General features: G+C 48.3%; 1 long non-coding RNA gene across 1 annotated transcript; it reads right to left on the bottom strand.

Moving 5' to 3' along the window:
• Window positions 1-2,983: 2,983 nt before the first annotated feature.
• On the bottom strand, window positions 2,984-22,945 carry LOC139257399 (uncharacterized). The gene is made up of 3 exons (XR_011592291.1): window positions 22,823-22,945; window positions 19,291-19,456; window positions 2,984-3,369 (listed from the first exon to the last, which is right to left on the bottom strand). It is a non-coding gene; the product is annotated as an uncharacterized lncRNA (long non-coding RNA).
• Between the last annotated feature and the right edge of the window lie 229 nt (window positions 22,946-23,174).

Genomic DNA, 23,174 nt, shown 5'->3' with positions numbered 1-23,174 from the left:
TCTTTTCCGTTTTATATATCGTAAAGCTTTTACTATCTGTTTTTATGTTTTGCGCAAGTTTACCTTCGTAATCTATCTTTCCTTTTTTTATTACTTTTTTAGTCATTCTTTGCTGTTGTTTAAAATTTTCCCAATCTTCTAGTTTCCCACTAACCTTGGCCACCTTATACGCATTGGTCTTTGATTTGATACTCTCCTTTATTTCCTTGGTTATCCACGGCTGGTTATCCCTTCTCTTACCACCCTTCTTTTTCACTGGAATATATTTTTGTTGCGCACTATGAAAGAGCTCCTTAAAAGTCCTCCACTGTTCCTCAATTGTGCCACCGTTTAGTCTGTGTTTCCAGTCTACTTTAGCCAACTCTGCCCTCATCCCACTGTAGTCCCCTTTGTTTCAGCATAGTACGCTCGTTTCTGACACAACTTCCTCACCCTCAATCTGTATTACAAATTCAACCATACTGTGATCACTCATTCCGAGAGGATCTTGTACTAGGAGATCGTTTATTTTTCCTGTCTCATTACACAAGACCAGATCTAAAATAGCTTGCTCCCTTGTAGGTTCTGTAACATACTGTTCTAAGAAACAATCCCGTATGCATTCTATGAATTCCTCCTCCAGGCTACCCCGTGCGATTTGAGTTGACCAATCGATATGTAGGTTAAAATCCCCCATGACTACTGCCGTTCCTTTTTCACATGCCTCCATTATTCCCTTGATTATTGCCCGCCCCACCGTGAAGTTATTATTTGGGGGCCTATAAACTATGCCCACCAGTGACTTTTTCCCCTTACTATCTCTAATCTCCACCCACAATGATTCAACATTTTGTTCATTAGAGCCACTATCGTCTCTCACAACTGCTCTGATATCATCCTTTATTAACAGGGCTACCCCACCTCCTTTCCCTTCTTGTCTATCTTTCCGAATCGTCAGATACCCCTGTATGTTTAATTCCCAGTCTTGGCCACCCTGCAATCATGTTTCTGTAATGGCCACCATATCATACCCATTTGTAATGATTTGTGCCGTCAACTCATTTACTTTATTTCGAATGCTGCGTGCGTTTAGGTAGAGTGTTTTAATCCTAGTTTTTAAACCATGATTTTTAGTTTTGACCCCTCCTGCAGCCCCTTTATATTCAGTAGCCCTTTTTGTTTTTTGCCTTGGGTTTCTCTGCCCTCCACTTTTACTCATCTCCTTTCTGTCTTTTGCTTTTGTCTCCTTTTTGTTTCCCTCTGTCTCCCTGCATTGGTTCCCATCCCCCTGCCATATTAGTTTAACTCCTCCCCAACAGCACTAGCAAACACTCCCCCTCGGACATTGGTTCCGGTCCTGCCCAGGTGCAGACCGTCCGGTTTGTACTGATCCCACCTCCCCCAGAACCTGTTCCAATGCCCCAGGAATTTGAATCCCTCCCTGCTGCACCACTGCTCAAACCATGTATTCATCTGCGCTATCCTGCGATTCCTACTCTGACTAGCACGTGGCATTGGTAGCAATCCCAAGATTACTACTTTTGAGGTCCTACTTTTTAATTTCGCTCTTAGCTCCTTAAATTCGTCTCGTAGGACCTCATCCCTTTTTTTTACCTATGTCGTTGGTACCAATGTGCACCACGACAACTGGCTGTTCTCCCTCCCTTTTTAGAATGTCCTGCACCTGCTCCGAGACATCCTTGACCCTTGCACCAGGGAGGCAACATACAATCCTGGAGTCTCGGTTGCGGCCGCAGAAACGCCTATCTATTCCCCTTCCAATAGAATCACCTATCGCTCTCCCACTCTTTTTCCTGCCCTCCTGTGCAGCAGAGCCAGCCACGATGCCATGAACTTGGCTGCTGCTGCCCTCCCTTGATGAGTCATCCCCCTCAACAGTACTCAAAACGGTGTATCTGTTTTGCAGGGGGATGACCGCATGGGACCCCTGCACTACCTTCCTTGCACTGCTCTTCCTGCTGGTCTTCCATTCCCTAGCTGGCTGTGGACCCTTCACCTGTGGTAAGACCAGCTCGCTATACATGCTACTCACGTCATTCTCAGCATCGTGGATGCTCCAGAGTGAATCCACCCTCAGCTCCAACTCCGCAACGCGGTCCGTCAGGAGCTGGAGGCTGATACACTTCCCGCACACGTAGTCGTCAGGGACACTGGAAGTGTCCCTGAGTTCCCACATGGTACAGGAGGAGCATATCACGTGACCGAGCTCTCCTGCCATGACTTAACCCTTAGATACACTTAAATTGCCAACAACAATGTTAACAAGTTACTTACTGTTCAGCCATGAACTCATTGAATAGCGGTGCAGGCTCGAAGGGCCGAATGGCCTACTCCTGCACCTATTTTCTATGTTTCTATGTCCTCTAGGCTGAAGAGGAATTGGAGTGGGAGGGGGAAGATCCAGTTGTCGTCGTCCACGTAGGTACCAATGACATAGGCCGAACAAAGAAAGGGGTTCTGCTTAAGGATTTTGAGCAGCTCGGGACTAAATTAAAAATCAGAACCACAAAGGCAATAATCTTTGGATTACTACCTGAGCCACGAGCAAATATATTTTGGTGAGAAGGAAAGACTTTAAGCGACGGGAGAACTATCCGCGGTTAATGAAGGAAGTAAAGGATGGTATCAAATTGAAAACAATGGCATACAAAGTGGCCAAGGTTAGTGGGAGGCCACTTGAAGGTGCTGTTGAGGAGGAACACGAATCCTTCCTTAGCTCTATAACACTTTACGTCGGTGTTGCTAACACTCGTGAACTGCTTATACCACCATTTGCTAGGTTCCCTTGAATTTGAGCCTGATCCTACCAATTGGTAAGCATCAAACGGGTATGCCCATGTTTCTGAGCTGACAAGAGTTCCGTTACACTGACCGCAGATAACTTGCTTTCCTGCGGTCACGTTCAGGCATCTTTGCTCGTTACAGGTACAGGTAAACTGGCCCTTACGCACTCGATAGTGCTGACGGGCACACTGTGTCTGCACACAGGTGGCGTTCCCGGGTACCAGGGCATATACACAACCCCACCCTTGTCCTGAGAAGCAAAGCGGGTAGCTTGCAATGTCTGAGCATACCGCTCCGTTCTTTCCCTGGGATCCCCTGCACTCAGGATTCATGGAGTCTATTAATTCCACACATCTTCCTGGTATACCCCTTCTAGTTCTGCTAGGATAGCACAAGATAGCACAATTATACCTACTAGCTTACACATGTTTAAATAATTTTAGACGATACTATACATTAGTTAACAATAAGATAAGGACAAATCAAAAACAGCTAGGTCTGTTTGTTCCTTTCTTTTCCCGTGTTCTTGGCGTTTTTCTTCCTGCCCCAAGGATGTGGTTTATTCAGCTATGGTGGAGAGGAAGTCTGGAACAGAAACAAGGGTTAGGACGGCTGATAACATAGGCTTATGTAGTAGCCAGTTTACAGTGGTGCAGGTGAACCCAGGCACTTCTCCCTTCAACCTTAGCTGCGGTGGGGGTAGTGAGTAACACCTGAAAAGGCCCTCCCATAGTGGCTCTAGTCCCTTTCGAATCCATTTCTTAATCAGGACATACTTCCCTGGTGCCACGAGGGATGATTCGGGTAAAACTGGGAGGTCGAGGTGAGCCTCTCGAACCTGGTTGTGAGCTAGTCGCAGAGCCTGAGTCAGAGAAAGAACATAGGTGGGAGGGAGAGAGAAAACAGGGAATTATAGACCGGTCAGCCTGACCTCAGTAGTGGGCAAAATTATGGAATCAATTATTAAGGATGTCATAGCAGCGCATTTGGAAAATGGTGACATGATAGGTCCAAGTCAGCATGGATTTGTGAAAGGGAAATCATGCTTGACAAATCTTCTGGAATTTTTTGAGGATGTTTCCAGTAAAGTGGACAAAGGAGAACCAGTTGATGTGGTATATTTAGACTTTCAGAAGGCTTTCGACAAGGTCCCACACAAGAGATTAATGTGCAAAGTTAAAGCACATGGGATTGGGGGTAGTGTGCTGACGTGGATTGAGAACTGGTTGTCAGACAGGAAGCAAAGAGTAGGAGTAAACGGGTACTTTTCAGAATGGCAGGCAGTGACTAGTGAGGTGCCGCAAGGTTCTGTGCTGGGGCCCCAGCTGTTTACATTGTACATTAATGATTTAGACGAGGGGATTAAATGCAGTATCTCCAAATTTGCGGATGACACTAAGTTGGATGGCAGTGTGAGCTGCGAGGAGGATGCTATTAGGCTGCAGAGTGACTTGGATAGGTTAGGTGAGTGGGCAAATGCATGGCAGATGAAGTATAATGTGGATAAATGTGAGGTTATCCACTTTGGTGGTAAAAACAGAGAGACAGACTATTATCTGAATGGTGACAGATTAGGAAAAGGGAAGGTGCAACGAGACCTGGGTGTCATGGTACATCAGTCATTGAAGGCTGGCATGCAGGTACAGCAGGCGGTTAAGAAAGCAAATGGCATATTGGCCTTCATAGCGAGGGGATTTGAGTACAGGGGCAGGGAGGTGTTGCTATAGTTGTACAGGGCCTTGGTGATGCCACACCTGGAGTATTGTGTACAGTTTTGGTCTCCTAACTTGAGGAAGGACATTCTTGCTATTGAGGGAGTGCAGCGAAGATTCACCAGACTGATTCCCGGGATGGCAGGACTGACATATCAAGAAAGACTGGATCAACTGGGCTTGTATTCACTGGAGTTCAGAAGAATGAGAGGGGACCTCATGGAAACGTTTAAAATTCTGACAGGTTTAGACAGGTTAGATGCAGGAAGAATGTTCCCAATGTTGGGGAAGTCCAGAACCAGGGGTCACAGTCTGAGGATAAGGGGTAAGCCATTTAGGACCGAGATGAGGAGAAACTTCTTCAACCAGAGAGTGGTGAACCTGTGGAATTCTCTCCCACAGAAAGTAGTTGAGGCCAATTCACTAAATATATTCAAAAGGGAGTTAGATGAAGTCCTTACTACTCGGGGGATCAAGGGTTATGGCGAGAAAGCAGGAAGGGGGTACTGAAGTTTCATGTTCAGCCATGAACTCATTGAATGGCGGTGCAGGCTAGAAGGGCTGAATGGCCTACTCCTGCACCTATTTTCTATGTTTCTATGTTTCTATACCATATCTAGGAACAATTTCCCTCATTAACACCTTAACAACAGTTTGAGCCTTATTATCCAGGGTAGGGTAGGCTTCAATCCATCTGCTAAACATATCTACTATTACCAACACATATTTGTAACACTGAACTTTTTGCAACTCAATGTAGTCCAACTGTAAGGTCTCAAAGGGGCTTTCTGGTAGGGCGTCTTACCCCAATCACAGGGGACTCCCTTCCCTGGATTATGCTGTTGGCAAACAAGGCAGCGACTACTGATGTTCTGGGCTAGCATCTGGAGTCTAGGGTGCCACCAAGTGGCCAAAAGCGTGTCACTTGTTGTCCTTGCTCCACAATGAGTAGCAAAATGCATACATTCAATAACCCATAGAGCCAACTCGTCAGACATGCAAGTCTGTTCCGCGGGAGTGGTCCAGAGTTTAGAAACATCATCATAAGTACATCCATAATCTTTCCACAACAGTTTATCTTTTTCAGGAGCGTCCTCCTGTGCTTTAATGACATCTTGGATGGTTGGCATTGGTTTTTCCGAGGCTAACTTATCCTTGGCAGGACTTTTAGTTTGACTCATCATTCTAGGTACCACCATTTGTTGTCCGCAAGAGGCCTGTTTAGCCTCTCTGTCAGCACAGTGGTTTCCTATATCGACCGGAGAGTTTCCGGTAGTGTGGGCAGTGCACTTGACAATAGCAATACGTTTAGGGAGCATGAGGGCTTGCAACAAATCTGATACTAGTTGCCTATGAGATATCTCATTCCCCTGTGAAGTTAGGAATCCCCTATTTTTCCATAACTGTCCGAAATCATGGGCTACCCTAAAGGCATACCTAGCGTCGGTATAGATATTGACTTTGAGGTCTTTGGCCAAGATACAGGCTCGGGTGAGGGCGAATAGTTCAGCTTGTTGGGCAGAATAGGCGGTTTCAAAAGCGGCAGATTCCAAGACCTCATTCTCCTGGTTTACTATGGCGTATCCTGAGATTCGTGTACCTTCTGGATTAATAGAAGAACTTCCGTCAACATACATAATACAGTCTGGGTCTTCCATTGGTACGTCAACTAAATCTTCCCTGACCGACGAGGCCTCCTGAATTAAAGATAAACAATCATGACTGGGTTCTTCCTCATCTTGGGGTGGCTCAGTAAGAAAACAGGCCGGATTAATGGCCGTACAGTGCCGAAAGGTCAGCTTAGGATTATTCAGTAGGTAGATCTCATATCTGCTTTGCCTGACCATGGTAAGGTGTTGAGTCTGCAGTTGGCCCAGGAGGGCAGCTACGGAGTGAGAGGTGTTAAGATAACGGTAGCACAGTCTTTCAGGATTGTACAATACAGTTGAAAGGGCCGGTCATAGAGGGGCCGGCCCAAAGCCGGAGCTTGCAGCAGGGCTGTCTTTAGTTCCTTAAAGGCTTGGACGTCTGCAGTTTTTATTTCAAAGCTGCCTTCCTTATTTGTATACGGGGTAAGGTGCTTAGTCATCAGGGCAACGTTAGGGATCCAGGATCTACGGTAATTGATCATCCCCAACCACTGTCGCATTTGTTTAGCCGTGCTAGGGACTGGAAACCGGCAAATCGGTTCGTCATCCGGGGAGGTTCTCTGTACAATCAAGCTACGTAATCGGGGGATGGTTGGCCAAAGGGATTGTTCTGGGAGAAGTTAGTGTAAGATCCCCGTCCTCTCCCCCCTTGCCTCCCTCCTCTTCCTCCTCTTCCTCTTTCGTGCCGACGGGAGGAACACTCTCTACTCCAATGTCCTTCTTGCCCACAATTAAAGCATCCATCTCGTCTTTCCCAGCCCCGACCTCTTCCCATACCAGGCCGGGGACAGTAGGGCGGTCCGTAATTAGCAGGGCCCTGGGCCATTTGGGTGTTGGGTATATCCGTATCCTTGGTTATCCACCCATCCCTATACACAGTACTGTGGTTCCATCTGGTATCCCCTCGGGTCGGACCAGGGTCCTCTTCATGGGGGTTCTTCCTTTCTAGTCACATATTCGGTTTTGACCCGGGTCAGGGGTGCGCCTCCTCCTTCCCCTCCTTTCTTCTCCTGCCAGTAATATTTTACCGCTCTTTCCATTTGGGCTCTACTGTTATCTGCCCAATTCATATTATTTGTCCGGATAGCGTGAGCAATCGAATAGGGCAGGCACTGAAGTAGAATAGCGCGGAATTGAGGTGAATTGTCCCCTGCCCTGAAGGCATTATTTCCTGATTGACCTCCGTATATTTCAATAAATCTTTCCATGAATTCGTCGGCAGTTTCTTCTCGTTTGGGTTTAGTTTCTAATACTTTTTTGAGGATGTTTCCAGTAGAGTGGACAAGGGAGAACCAGTTGATGTGGTATATTTGGACTTTCAGAAGGCGTTCGACAAGGTCCCACACAAGAGATTGATGTGCAAAGTTAGAGCACATGGGATTGGGGGTAGTGTGCTGACATGGATTGAGAACTGGTTGTCAGACAGGAAGCAAAGAGTAGGAGTAAATGGGTACTTTTCAGAATGGCAGGCAGTGACTAGTGGGGTACCGCAAGGTTCTGTGCTGGGGCCCCAGCTGTTTACACTGTACATTAATGATTTAGATGAGGGGATTAAATGTAGTATCTCCAAATTTGCGGATGACACTAAGTTGGGTGGCAGTGTGAGCTGCGAGGAGGATGCTGTGAGGCTGCAGAGTGACTTGGATAGGTTAGGTGAGTGGGCAAATGCATGGCAGATGAAGTATAATGTGGATAAATGTGAGGTTATCCACTTTGGTGGTAAAAACAGAGAGACAGACTATTATCTGAATGGTGACAGATTAGGAAAAGGGGAGGTGCAAAGAGACCTGGGTGTCATGGTACATCAGTCATTGAAGGTTGGCATGCAGGTGCAGCAGGCGGTTAAGAAAGCAAATGGCATGTTGGCCTTCATAGCAAGGGGATTTGAGTACAGGGGCAGGGAGGTGTTGCTACAGTTGTACAGGGCATTGGTGAGGCCACACCTGGAGTATTGTGTACAGTTTTGGTCTCCTAACCTGAGGAAGGACATTCTTGCTATTGAGGGAGTGCAGCAAAAGTTCACCAGACTGATTCCCGGGATGGCGGGACTGACCTATCAAGAAAGACTGGATCAACTGGGCTTGTATTCACTGGAGTTCAGAAGAATGAGAGGGGACCTCATAGAAACATTTAAAATTCTGACGGGGTTAGACAGGTTAGATGCAGGAAGAATGTTTCCAATGTTGGGGAAGTCCAGAACCAGAGGTCACAGTCTAAGGATAAGGGGTAAGCCATTTAGGACCGAGATGCGGAGGAACTTCTTCACCCAGAGAGTGGTGAACCTGTGGAATTCTCTACCACAGAAAGTTGTTGAGGCCAATTCACTAAATATATTCAAAAATGAGTTAGATGAGGTCCTTACTACTAAGGGGATCAAGGGATATGGCGAGAAAGCAGGAATGGGGTACTGAAGTTGAATGTTCAGCCATGAACTCATTGAATGGCGGTGCAGGCTAGAAGGGCCGAATGGCCTACTCCTGCACCTATTTTCTATGTTTCTATGTTTACTGCTGCCATACTGATGGGCTTCTGACGGTTCTTGCTGAGAGCATTAAAGATAGCGTTTAGGCGATCCTGGGCATTATTAGGGTGAGCAGTCACTAATTCATCGTGGATGGCTCGCCCCAAATTTTCTAAGAACCGGTCGTGTTCAGTCGGGCTCAGGGTCTGCTGCACTAAGGACCACAAGTCTCTTGATTCTGCATTATAAACTCCAATGGTGAGTCGGAGGCGATCTATAAACTTGACAGGTTCTACATCTATGGTGGGGTGTTCTGCAACCTGCTCTGGATTGGGATTTGGCATGGGTCGAACTGGGAACTGCCTAGTTCCTACCCTAGTTTTCTGGACAGAAGTATTATTTCCTGAGGCCGTTTCTCTATCTGAAGAGCACTCCGAGCCTGTAGAACTAATGCTGGAGCTTCGGCTATGACGAGTGAGTCGTCGCCAATGGCCTCGAGGTTCGGACTGAGAGCAGGGCTGATGAGAGCGCCCGCATCGCCTCTCTGGACTAGAGGTCTGAACGATCAGGTTACGTCCTTTAGTCTTAGATCTGGTCCTACCGGCCACAGGGTCGGTGAACTGAGGACTTGAGTCACTATCTGAAGAGGAAGAGTCCGTCTGGGCTTGTCGGTTCATTGGTGTGGGGTTACGGTTATCATCACCTCCTACCGCCGGAGTGAAGGGTGGAGGTTGGCGGGAAGGGGACTGTGGTGAGGGGCCCGGGGCTGCGGGAGGCGCTGTTGGGGTTGGGCGCCGAGTCAGTGACCATTCATCAAATTCATCAGCAGCCTCGGTCAACGCAAAACCAACCATTCGACCACGTGGTCTATCGGTACCCTTCTCAGAGGTCCCAAGGGAACTCTTAGTACGTTTCTCGTGCGCGCACTCTTTCTTAAAGATGTCTACAGTTTTAACATGTCCTCCTTCTGTCAAGGACAGCCCTAGTTTAGTGGCGTTCTCCTGCCAGCTTGACAGAAGGGACTCATCTTTCAGCTTTTGACAGTACTGTCTCCATTTGGCTATTAAGTCCTTATCCCTTTTTTTTTTTAACCAATTTTGTTTTTACTCAACAAACCTATCCTTTGTGCATTACCTGGCTCCGTAACTTATCATCTGACTATACGTAATTCAATAAGGTTCACACTCTTAAACTTCCCACAGGACAACACTACGAAGGGTTAAAAAAACTTTCACTGTTTGAAAAAGTGGGTGGAGCTAAAGCAAACCACAACTCCCCGGTTTCCCCAACACAAGCTTTCTCATCCACAGTAAAAATCATACAAGCATTTAAAACAGACGTTCACAAGATTTCTTTTTTTTTTGGGATCCATGACCTTTCAGGGAATTCGTAGTTTTATCTAAATTACCCATCCTTGTGTCGCCGCACGTTGGATCGGGGTCCTAATTAATCCGAATCGTCCCCACGCCGCCCCGTGGTGATCTCAGTTTAACTTACCCAGAGCCTAGGTGGACCAAGTGATATACAAGATTAACACCGCACCTGGCGTAAGTACAATTTAAAATTTACACAGACCCGCGTAGTCCCGCAGCTTAATTTTACGTAATTCCCTAACCTCCGCGTTTCCCTACGCGGTTCGCGCGATTCTCTATTTACTTGGGCCTCGAACCCACACAGCCTGTTCGTGACGCTGCACGACAATTTACTTAATCTTTCTAGGTTCCCGATTTAAATTTATTTGGGTCTCAAACCCACACAGCCTGTTCGTGACGCCGCACGACAATTCTTACTTAATTTACTTGGGCCTCGAACCCATACAGCCTGTTCGTGACGCCGCACGACAATTTACTTAATTTACTTGGGCCTCGAACCCATACAGCCTGGTCGTGACGCCGCACGACAATTTCCTAAGTTTAGAAAGTGTTCGCCAGAGTGACCTGGATCTCGTTCAGACACCACCTGAGAACCAGCGAGTGGCTAAACTTTCCTCAGACTTTTGAAACCGGAGGAAACTGGAGCAGTATTGAAATTATACTTACTCCAGTGGCCATTTCCCTCTCGTCTCGTCCAAGGCTAGTCTAGCTCTTAATTCGCAAGTTTTCGGCAGTCGTCCGTTGAGATCCCACTTTTGACACCAAATGTTGATACTGGATTCTTTTCCCTTCAATCTGTTTCAGCGAATTCACTGACACATGAACACTTTTAGTCTTAGCAACATAAGACCTTTATTCTGTAGATTCTCCCGGCCGGGACCTGTTAAGATAAAGGGGAACACACTCGAGTCGAGTTTGTCCACCTCTGTCCTGACAAGCTACGTAACAGTACAAAAGCTCAACACTTATATACTGTTACAGCAGAACACATTTGAGTGACACTTAGTTTATACAATCATTGGTCGATTTCCCCCATAGCATACCCAATTGCAGGCTAGCAACTCTCCAAATAGGGCGGGCTCCTGGGATGTGTTTATTGTTTCGAATCTCATCACACTTTCCTATTTTACTGCTGTTTATAGCAGCCCCTCGTCTGAATCATGGCTGACTTTTGCTTTTTCACGTAACTCGTGTTTGACCACAATTCTGAGTAATCCTTAGTTTGTGTCGACAGGGCAAATATCGCAGCTGGACAATTTCTCTTGGCCATTTTCCCATGATCCCTTACTAACACATTCGCAAACCTTCTATCTACATTCTCACAACGACCCAGCCTCCACAGCTCTCTGAGGTAGAGAATTCCAAAGATTCACGACACTCAGATAAGAAATTCCTCCTCATTTCAGTTTTAAACAGGTGACCTCTTATTCTGAAACTATGTCCCCTAGTTCTAGATTCCCCCAAGAGGGGAAACATCCCCTCTGCATCTACAATGTCAAGCCCCCTTAAAATCTTATACGTTTCAATAAGATCACCTCTAAATCTTCTAAACTCCAATGTGTATAGGCCCAACCTGCTTTACCTTCCTTCATATGACAATCCCTTCATCTCAGTAATCAACCTCGTGAACCTCTCTGAACTGCCTCCAGTGCAAGTATACCCCTCCTTAAATACGGAGACCAAAACTGTACGCAGTTCTCCAGGTGTGGTCTTACCAACGACCTGTACAGTTGTAGAAGGACTTTCTTACTTTTATACTCCATCCCCCTTGCAATAAAGAACAACATTCCATTTGCGTTCCTAATTACTTGCTGTACCTGCATGCTAACTTTTTGTGTTTAATGTACAAGGAGCCCCAGATCCCTCTGTACCACCGCATTTTGTAATCTCTCCCCATTTAAATAATAATTTGCTTTTTTATTTTTTCTACCAAAGTGGATAACCTCACATTTTCCCACATTATACTCCATCTGCCAATTTTTTGCCCACTCACTTAGCCCCTCTATATCCCTTTGTAGATTCTTTGCGACCTCCTCACAACTTCCTAGGTTAGCACAGGTTCAGTACACGGTAAATCTCCGTCTACATTAGCCCATCAAACACGCCCAGGACAGGTACAGCACGGATTAGATACATTGTAAAGTTGCCTCTACACTGTCACATCAAGTACTCTCAGAGCAGGTACAGCATGGGTTAGGTACCAATTAAAGCTCCTCTAACCATCCCATCAAACACTGCCAGAGAAGGTGCAGCACTAGTTAGATACAGAGCAAAGCTCCCTCTGCACTGTCCCAAAAACACTGCCAAGGCAGGTACAGTACAGGTCAGATACAGAATAAAGCTCTCTCTACACTGTCCCATCAAACAATGCCAGGGCAGGTATAGCCTGTGTTAGATACAGAATAAACTTCTATCTACACTGTCTCATCCAAAACTCCCAGGGCAGGTATAGCATGGGCCAGATAGCGAGTATAGTTCCCTCTACACTGTCCCATCAAACACTCCCAGAGCAGGTACAGCACGGGTCAGAAACAGAGTAAGGCTTCGTCTACACTGTCCCATCAAATATTTGCAGGGCAGGTACAGCATGGATTAAATAGAATAAACCTCCCTCTATATTGTCCCATCAGACATTCCCAAGAGCAGGTACAGTACTGGTTGGATACTGAGTAAATCTCCCTCTGCACTGCCCCATCAAACACTCACAGGGCAGATACAGCACGGGTTAGGCAGAGGGTAAAGCTCCCTCTGCACTGTCCCATCAAATATTTGCAGGGCAGGTACAGCACGGATTAAATAGAATAAACCTCCCTCTATATTGTCCCATCAGACATTCCCAAGAGCAGGTACAGTACTGGTTGGATACTGAGTAAATCTCCCTCTGCACTGCCCCATCAAACACTCACAGGGCAGATACAGCACGGGTTAGGCAGAGGGTAAAGCTCACTCTGCACTGTCCCATCAAATACTCCCAGGACAGGTACAGCAAGGATTAGACACAGAGTAAACCTAATTCTACACTGTCCCAACAAACACTCCCAGGATAGGTACAGCATGGATTATATACAGCCTAAAGCTCCCGCTACACTGTCCCATCAAACACAACTTGAGCGGGTAGAGTACGGGTTGGATACAGAGGAAAGCTCCCCCTACACCAACCCATCAAAGTTCACAGGGCAGGTACAGCACTGATTAGATACAGCATAAAGCTCTCTGTACAGAGACCTGTCAAAAACTCCGTGGGCATGTACAGCATGGGTTAGATACAGAGTAAAGCTCCCTCTACACTGTCCCATCAAACACTCAAAGGGCAGGTATGGAACATAAGAAATAGGAGCAGAGTAGACCATTTGGTCCCTCGAGCCTGCTCCGCCATTCAATAAGATCATGGCTAATCAGATTCAGGCCTTAACTGCACTTCCCTGCCCACTCCCCATAATCCTTGACTCCCTTATCTTTCAAAAATCTGTCTATCTCCACCTTAAATACATTCAATGACCCAGCCGCCACAGCTCTCTGAGGTAACGAATTCCAAAGATTCACAACCCTCAGAGAAGAAACACCTCCTGATTTCCCTTTTAAATGAACGACCCCTTATTCTGAAACTATGCCCCCTAGTGTTAGATTCCCCCACGTGGGGAAACATCCTCTCTGTATCTACCCTGTCAAGCCCCCTCACAATCTTATACGTTTCAAAAAGATCACCTCTCCGTCTTCTAAACTCCAATGAGTACAGGTCCAACCTGCTCAACCTTTCTCATTATGACAACCCCTTCATCTCAGCAATCAACCTCGTGAACCTTCTCTGAACTTCCTCCAGTGCAAGTACATCCTTCCTGAAATAAGGAGACCAAAACTGTACACAGTACTCCAGTTGTGGTCTTACCAACGCCATGTACATTTGCAGCAGGACTTCCCTACTTTTATACTCCATCTCCCTTGCAATAAAGTCCCACATTCCATTTGCCTTCCTAATTAATTACAGTAACTGCATGCTAAATGTTTGTGTTTCATGTACAAGGACCCCCAGATCCCTCTGTACCACCGCATTTTGTAATCTCTCACAATTTAAATAATAATTTGCTTTTTTGTTATTCCTACTAACGTGGATACCCTCACATTTTCCCACATTATACTCCATCTGCCAAAGCTTTGCCCACTCACTTAGTCTATCTATATTCGTTTGTAAATTCTTTGCGTCCTCCTCACAACTTGCTAGGTTAGCACAGGTTAGATACACAGTAAACCTCGCTCTACATTATCCCATCAAACACTCCCAGTGCAGGTACAGCACGGGTTAGATACAGAGCAAAGCTCCCTCTGCACTGTTCCAGCATACACACACAGTGCAGGTGCAGTACTGGTTAGATATACAGCAAAGCTCCCTCTACACTGTCCCATCAAACACTCCCAGGGCAGGTACAGCACGGGGTTAGATACAGAGTAAAGCTCCCTCTACACTGTCCCAACAAACAATCCCAGGGCAGGTACAGGGGCTTAGATACAGAGTAAAGCACTCTCTACACTATCCCATCAAACACTCCCAGGGCAGGTATGGAACATAAGAAATAGGAGCAGAGTAGACCATTTGGTCCCTCGAGCCTGCTCCGCCATTCAATAAGATCATGGCTAATCAGATTCAGGCCTTAACTGCACTTCCCTGCCCACTCCCCATAATCCTTGACTCCCTTATCTTTCAAAAATCTGTCTATCTCCACCTTAAATACATTCAATGACCCAGCCGCCACAGCTCTCTGAGGTAACGAATTCCAAAGATTCACAACCCTCAGAGAAGAAACATCTCCTGATTTCCCTTTTAAATAAGCGACCCCTTATTCTGAAACTATGCCCCCTAGCGTTAGATTCCCCCACGTGGAGAAATATCCTCTCTGTATCTGCCCTGTCAAGCCCCCTCACAATCTTATACGTTTCAAAAAGATCACCTCTGCGTCTTCTAAACTCCAATGAGTACAGGCCCAACCTGCTCAACCTTTCTCATTATGACAACCCCTTCATCTCAGCAATCAACCTCGTGAACCTGCTCTGAACTGCCTCCAGTGCAAGTACATCCTTCCTGAAATAAGGAGACCAAAACTGTACATAGTACTCCAGGTTGGTCTTACCAACGCCATGTACATTTGCAGCAGGACTTCCCTACTTTTATACTCCATCCCCCTTGCAATAAAGGCCCACATTCCATTTGCCTTCCTAATTAATTGCAGTAACTGCATGCTAAATGTTTGTGTTTCATGTACAAGGACCCCCAGATCCCTCTGTACCACCGCATTTTGTAATCTCTCACAATTTAAATAATAATTTGCTTTTTTATTACTCCTACTAATGTGGATACCCTGACATTTTCCCACATTATACTCCATCTGCCAAAGCTTTGCCCACTCACTTAGCCTATCTATATTTGTTTGTAAATTCTTTGCGTCCTCCTCACAACTTGCTAGGTTAGCACAGGTTAGATACACAGTAAACCTCGCTCTACATTATCCATCAAACACTCCCAGTGCAGGTACAGCACGGGTTAGATACAGAGCAAAGCTCCCTCTGCACTGTTCCAGCAGACACACACAGTGCAGGTGCAGTACTGGTTAGATATACAGCAAAGCTCCCTCTACACTGTCCCATCAAACACTCGCAGGGCAGGAACAGCACGGGTTAGATACAGAGTAAAGCTCCCTCTACACTGTCCCATCAAACACTCGCAGGACAGGTATAGCACGGATTGGATACAGCGTAAAGTTCCCTCCACACTGTCCCATCAAATACTTCCAAGACGGGTGCAGTACACGTTAGATACAACATAAAGCCCAATTTACACTGTCCCGTCAAACACTCCCAAGGTAGGTACAGCACGGATTAGGTACAGAGTAAATCTCCATCTACACTATCCCGTCAAACAACGCCAGGGCAGGCACAGCACAGATTAGATACAGAGTTTCCCATGTGGTGGCTGGCGTGCAACGGCCACCACATGTTAAATAAAGCCACGCACAGGCATCTTCCACCCTTCAGGATGTAGTTCAGGATCTGGAATATTAGGTCCTTCATTGAAACACCTGTGAACTCATCCTTTTTTGGCATGGAAGCAAGTCATCCTGGTTTGCAGATGATACTAATTTGGGTGGCAGTGTGAGCTGTGAGGAGGATGCTAAGAGGCTGCAGGGTGACTTGGACAGGTTAGGTGAGTGGGTAAATGCATGGCAGATGCAGTATAATGTAGATAAATGTGAGGTTATCCACTTTGGTGGCAAAAACAGGAAGGCAGAATATTATCTGAATGGTGACAGATTAGAAAAAGGGGATTTGCAACCAGACCTGGGTGTCATGGTACATCAGTCATTGAAAGTTGGCATGCAGATACAGCATGCGGTGAAGAAGGTAAATGGCATGTTGGCCTTCATAACGAGAGGATTTGAGTATAGGAGCAGGGAGATCTTACTGCAGTTGTACAGGGCCTTGGTGAGGCAACACCTTGAATATTGTGTACAGTTTTGGTCTCCAAATCTGAGGAAGGACATTCTTGCTATTGAGGGAGTGCAGCGAAGGTTCACCAGACTGATTCCCGGGATGGCAGGACTGACATATGAAGAAAGACTGAATCGACTCGGCTTATATTCACTGGAATTTAGAAGAATGAGAGGGGATCTCACAGAAAAATATAACATTCTGATGGGATTGGACAGGTTAGATGCAGGAAGAATGTTCCCGATGTTGGGGAAGTCTAGAACTAGGGGTCACAGCCGAAGGATAAGGGGTAAGCCATTTAGGACCGAGATGAGGAGAAACTTCTTCACTCAGAGAATTGTGAACCTGTGGAATTCTCCACCACAAAACGTTGTTGAGGACAGTCCGTTAGATATATTCAAAAGGAAGTTAGATGTGACCCTTTTAGCTAAAGGGATCAAGGAGTATGGAGAGAAAGCAGGAATGGGGTACTGAAGTTGCATGATCAGCCATAATTATATTGAATGGTGGTACAGGCTTGAAGGGCCGAATGGCCTACTCCTGCATCTATTTTCTAGGTTTCAAGGGACTGCCAATGATGATGATGAGATACAGAGTAAACCTCTCTCTATACTGTCCCATCAGATACAACTTGGGCAGGTAGAGTACAGGTTAGATTCAGAGGAAAGTTTCTCCTACAGCGACCCATCAAAGCTCACAGGGCAGGCAGAGCACGGGTTAGATACAGAGCAAAGCTCCCTCTACACTGTCCCAACAAACAATCCCAGGACAAGTACAGCATGGGTTCGGTAAAGAGCGAAGCTCCCTTTATACTGTCCCATCAAGCACTCCCAGGGCAGGGACAGCATGAATTAGATACACAGTAAGTCAGTGCCAGAGGAAACTGTACCCCAGTGAGAATCAGTGCCAGAGGAAACTGTACCCCAGTGAGAGTCAGTGCCAGAGGAAACTGTACCCCAGAGAGAGTCAGTGCCAGAGGAAACTGTACCCCAGTGAGAGTCAGTGCCAGAGGAAACTGTACCCCAGTGAGTGTCAGTGCCAGAGGAAACATGCAGCAGAGCCTGGTGTCCAGTCGTCTTGGATCCCCTTGCCATTGGACCAAGACCTTGCTTTGCCAAGTCCGTGTGGTAGCTAATGTGCAAGGGCCACCTCACGTTAAAATAATTCACACTGTTAGCAATACAAAACAATCCTCTTCCTCTGCAGTTATTAATCTATTGCAATTCCCCATGCCTGTAGTTTTGTTATATTACAATTATAAATATCTTCAGTTATCAGCAACAAATTGCATTTATATCTGCCTTAAACGTAGTAAAATGTCCCAAGGCACTTCACAGAACCGTTAGCAAACAGAATTTAATATCCAGTCACGTAAGGAAATACTACCACAGGATTAAAAGCTTGTTCAAAAGGGTAGGTATTGAGGAGCTTTTTTTAAGGTGGAGAGGTTTCGGGAGGGAATTCCAGAGGTTATAGCCTCGGCAGCTGAAGGTATGGCCACCAATGTTGGAGGGATAAAAATTGGGGCTGCTCAAGAGGCCAGAATTGGAGGAATGCAAAGATCTCTGAGGGTTGTAGGGCTGGAGGAGGTTACAGCAATAGGGAGGGGTAAGGTCCTGGACGGATTTCAAAACAAGGATGAGCATTTTGAAATCAATGGAGCAGGAGCCAATGTAGTTCAGCGAGCACAGGGGTGATGGGTGAATGGAAATTGGTACAAGTTGGGATGAGAGGGCTGAGGACAGATTGATTCGAATAGGCCTATATTCTCTGGAGTTTAGAAGAATGGAAGGTGATATCATTGAAACATAGAATTGACACGGGCTGGATAGTCTCGAGCTAGGGGTCCTAGTATTGGGATAAGAGATCGGCCATTTCAGACTGAGATGAGATATTTCTTCACTTACAGTTGTGAATCTTTGAAATTCTCTATCGAATAGAGATCTTACTGAATGGCGGAGCAGACGGGAGGGGTCCTATTGCCTACGTCTGCTGCTACTTCTTGTGTTCTTGAGTAAGGATATGGGCAGGAGTGTTTTTGATAAGCGTAAGCTTGCAGAGAGTGCGAGGTGTGAGGCCGATTAGGAGAGCATTGGAATAGTCCAATGTCGTGATAACAGAGGCATGGATGAGGGTTTGAGCAGATGAGCTGAGGAAGGGGCAGAGACCGGCGATGTTATGGAGCTGGAAGTAAACGTACTTGGTGATTGAGGGAATATGGGTTCGGAAGCTCATCTCAGGGTCAAGTACGACGCCAATCAATAAATTGCAACTCTCCATATCTGTGTTTCAGTTTATTCAAATACTACATACCTCAAGTGATCAATGCTTCAATAGTAGTAGTTATCAATATATTTTCTGTTAATTCCAAATGTTCATGAATGAACAATTGATTCTGTCAGTGATAGGCCGTACTGGTATTTCAGATTGGTCTGTGCATTGTGATCAATGAATTGACGATGATGCTTCCAGTTCAATCTTTCCAATGGCTTTCTCACCAGATGGGAAATATTTGAACATTGAGATCTGATGGTGTCGGTGTGAGTTCAGCCCCACCGAATGTACAGAGACGGGTCCATCTGCTGGTCTCTGCCTCAAACTGGAGTCACCTCTTGGATCAAAGCCCTTTACTCTAAAACACACACAAGATTCACTGTGACTGTGTGTTTAGAGACAGAAAGTGATCTCACTTCACATCCCATTGCGCGACCTCATGCTGGATAATTGTGCTCGGTGATCAGTCTCTCCCAGTCTCATTTCCTGTCTTACCTTGTAACCTGTGTGTACTGTCTACAGGACCGGTGTGTATCTGAGTAAATGGCACTTTCTCTTACCTTTCTCCCCAGTCGATCTATTGAAGCGCTTTCAATCGGAAAGGGCTCCCTGGTTGGTGCTCTCACAATCCTGTGCTGGTTCACCTGCTGTTGTTCCTCAGTCCACAATCCCTGTTTCCTTCCAGCTGTGGAACTTTCTCAATCACTCCGCCATTCACCGGGAGATCTAATTATGGCAGGGCAGAAAATTAGAAGAATATTAATGTTGTGAAGTGGAATGTAGTATAAAGTGTTTTTCCAATGTTCCAGAAAAGTCTATGTCCAGTATTTCTGTTTGATTTTATTCTATTCCTCAAGATTCCTGTCCCGCCCGTCTGGACTTACAGAAAATCACCGGAATTCTCCCCGGGTTACACACTGACTGATCTCACTGGGCCCATCCTCCCCGGGTTACACACTGTCTGAGCTCACTGGGCCGCCGGGTTACACACTGTCTGAGCTCACTGGGTCCCCGGGTTACACAATGTCTGATCTCACTGGGGCCCCGGGATACACAATGTCTGATCTCACTGGGGCCCCGTGATACACACTGTCTGATCTCACTGGGCCCCCGGGTTACACACCGTCTGATCTCACTGGGCCCCCAGGTTACATGCTGTCTGATCTCACCGGGCCCCCGGGTTACACAATGTCTGATCTCACCGGGCCCCCGGGATACACAATGTCTGATCTCACTGGGGCCCCGGGATACACACTGTCTGATCTCACTGGGCCCCAGGGTTACACACTGTCTGATCTCACCGGGCCCCCGGGTTACACAATGTCTGATCTCACCGGGCCCCCGGGATACACAATGACTGATCTCACTGGGGCCCCGGGATACACACTGTCTGATCTCACTGGGCCCCCGGGTTACACACTATCTGATCTCACTGGGCCCCCGGGTTACACACTGTCTGATCTCACTGGGAGCCCGGGTTACACACTGTCTGATCTCACTGGGCCCCCGGGTTACACATTGTCTGATCTCACTGGGTCCCCGGGTTACACACTGTCTGATCTCACTGGGCCCCCGGTTTACACACTGTCTGAGCTCACTGGGCCCCCGGGATACACACTGTCTGATCTCACTGGGCCCCCGGGTTACACACTGTCTGATCTCACTGGGCCCCCCGGGTTACACACTGTCTGATCTCACTGGGCCCCCGGGTTACACACTGTCTGATCTCACTGGGTCCCCGGGTTACACACTGTCTGATCTCACTGGGCCCCCGGGTTACACGCTGTCTGATCTCACTGGGCCCCCGGGTTACACACTGTCTGAGCTCACTGGGCCCCCGGGTTACACACTGTCTGATCTCACTGGGCCCCCGGGTTACACACTGTCTGAGTTCACTGGGCCCCCGGGTTACACACTGTCTGATCTAACTGGGCCCCCGGGTTACACACTGTCTGATCTCACTGGGCCCCCGGGTTACACACTGTCTGATCTCACTGGGTCCCCGGGTTACACGCTGTCTGATCTCACTGGGCCCCCGGGTTACACGCTGTCTGATCTCACTGGGCCCCCGGGTTACACACTGTCTGATCTCACTGGGCCCCCGGTTTACACACTGTCTGAGCTCACTGGGCCCCCGGGATACACACTGTCTGATCTCACTGGTCCCCCGAGTTACACACTGTCTGATCTCACTGGGCCCCCGGGTTACACACTGTCTGATCTCACTGGTCCCCCGTGTTACACACTGTCTGATCTCACTGGGTCCCCGGGTTACACACTGTCTGAGCTCACTGGGCCCCCCCGGGTTACACACTGTCTGATCTCACTGGGTCCCCGGGTTACACACTGTCTGATCTCACTGGGCCCCCCGGGTTACACACTGTCTGATCTCACTGGGCCCCCGGGTTACACACTGTCTGAGTTCACTGGGCCCCCGGGTTACACACTGTCTGATCTAACTGGGCCCCCGGGTTACACACTGTCTGATCTCACTGGGCCCCCGGGTTACACACTGTCTGATCTCACTGGGTCCCCGGGTTACACGCTGTCTGATCTCACTGGGCCCCCGGGTTACACACTGTCTGATCTCACTGGGCCCCCGGTTTACACACTGTCTGAGCTGACTGGGCCCCCGGGATACACACTGTCTGATCTCACTGGTCCCCCGGGTTACACACTGTCTGATCTCACTGGGCCCCCGGGTTACACACTGTCTGATCTCACTGGTCCCCCGGGTTACACACTGTCTGATCTCACTGGGTCCCCGGGTTACACACTGTCTGAGCTCACTGGGCCCCCCCGGGTTACACACTGTCTGATCTCACTGGGTCCCCGGGTTACACACTGTCTGATCTCACTGGGCCCCCCGGGTTACACACTGTCTGATCTCACTGGGCCCCCGGGTTACACACTGTCTGATCTCACTGGGCCCCCGGGTTACACGCTGTCTGATCTCACTGGGCCCCCGGGTTACACACTGTCTGAGCTCACTGGGCCCCCGGGTTACACACTGTCTGATCTCACTGGGCCCCCGGGTTACACACTGTCTGAGTTCACTGGGCCCCCGGGTTACACACTGTCTGATCTCACTGGGCCCCCGGGTTACACACTGTCTGATCTCACTGGGCCCCCGGGTTACACACTGTCTGAGCTCACTGGGCCCCCCCGGGTTACACACTGTCTGATCTCACTGGGTCCCCGGGTTACACACTGTCTGATCTCACTGGGCCCCCGGGTTACACACTGTCTGATCTCACTGGGTCCCCGGGTTACACACTGTCTGATCTCACTGGGCCCCCGGGTTACACACTGTCTGATCTCACTGGGTCCCCGGGTTACACACTGTCTGATCTCACTGGGCCCCCGGGTTACACACTGTCTGATCTCACTGGGCCCCCGGGTTACACGCTGTCTGATCTCACTGGGCACCCGGGTTACACACTGTCTGATCTCACTGGTCCCCCGGGTTACACACTGTCTGATCTCACTGGGTCCCCGGGTTACACACTGTCTGATCTCACTGGGCCCCCGGGTTACACACTGTCTGATCTCACTGGGCCCCCGGGTTACACGCTGTCTGATCTCACTGGGCCCCCGGGTTACACACTGTCTGAGCTCACTGGGCCCCCGGGTTACACACTGTCTGAGTTCACTGGGCCCCCGGGTTACACACTGTCTGATCTCACTGGGCCCCCGGGTTACAGTCTGATCTCACTGGGCCCCCGGGTTACACACTGTCTGATCTCACTGGGCCCCTGGGTTACACACTATCTGATCTCACTGGGCCCCCGGGTTACAGTCTGATCTCACTGGGCCCCCGGGTTACACACTGTCTGATCTCACTGGGCCCCTGGGTTACACACTATCTGATCTCACTGGGCCCCCGGGTTACACACTGTCTGATCTCACTGGGCCCCCGGGTTACAGTCTGATCTCACTGGGCCCCCGGGTTACACACTGTCTGATCTCACTGGGCCCCCGGGTTACACACTGTCTGATCTCACTGGAAGTTTCAGTCTATCTCCCGCATGTCCCCAAACCCTGAGCTCCGGGGCTGTGTGTTCAGTTCGGTGTTTTCCCGCACAGACTCACCGCACCCTCCCCGCCCGCCGGCCGAGCGCTCTGCGCCGACCCCAGCCGCCCACCATCAGTCCGGTTCCCTGCGGCCCCCAGTTCCCCACATTGTCTAACCGCTGGTTACAGCAAACTGTCCGGCATCCGGGGACTGGGGGTGGGGAGGGCGGCACCGAGCATGCGCACTGCCGCCACAGAGCGTGTTCCTGCATAAATTAATAACCTTCAGAGAATTCCCGGTCGTCGATTGGTTGCGTGATGCAGATTGCCAGCCACTCCCACCAATAGGAGCCGGCAGCGCCGCAGAGCCCCGCCCACTGTGATGAAGGCGCGCTGGGCAGCTTGGGGGTCACGTGGTTCCTGAGTTCAA

This window comes from Pristiophorus japonicus, unplaced genomic scaffold (genome assembly GCF_044704955.1).
Source record: "Pristiophorus japonicus isolate sPriJap1 unplaced genomic scaffold, sPriJap1.hap1 HAP1_SCAFFOLD_826, whole genome shotgun sequence".
Lineage (NCBI taxonomy): Eukaryota > Metazoa > Chordata > Chondrichthyes > Pristiophoridae > Pristiophorus > Pristiophorus japonicus.
The sequence above is the reverse complement of the archived record's forward strand: the minus strand, read 5'-3'. Positions and strand labels throughout refer to the sequence as shown.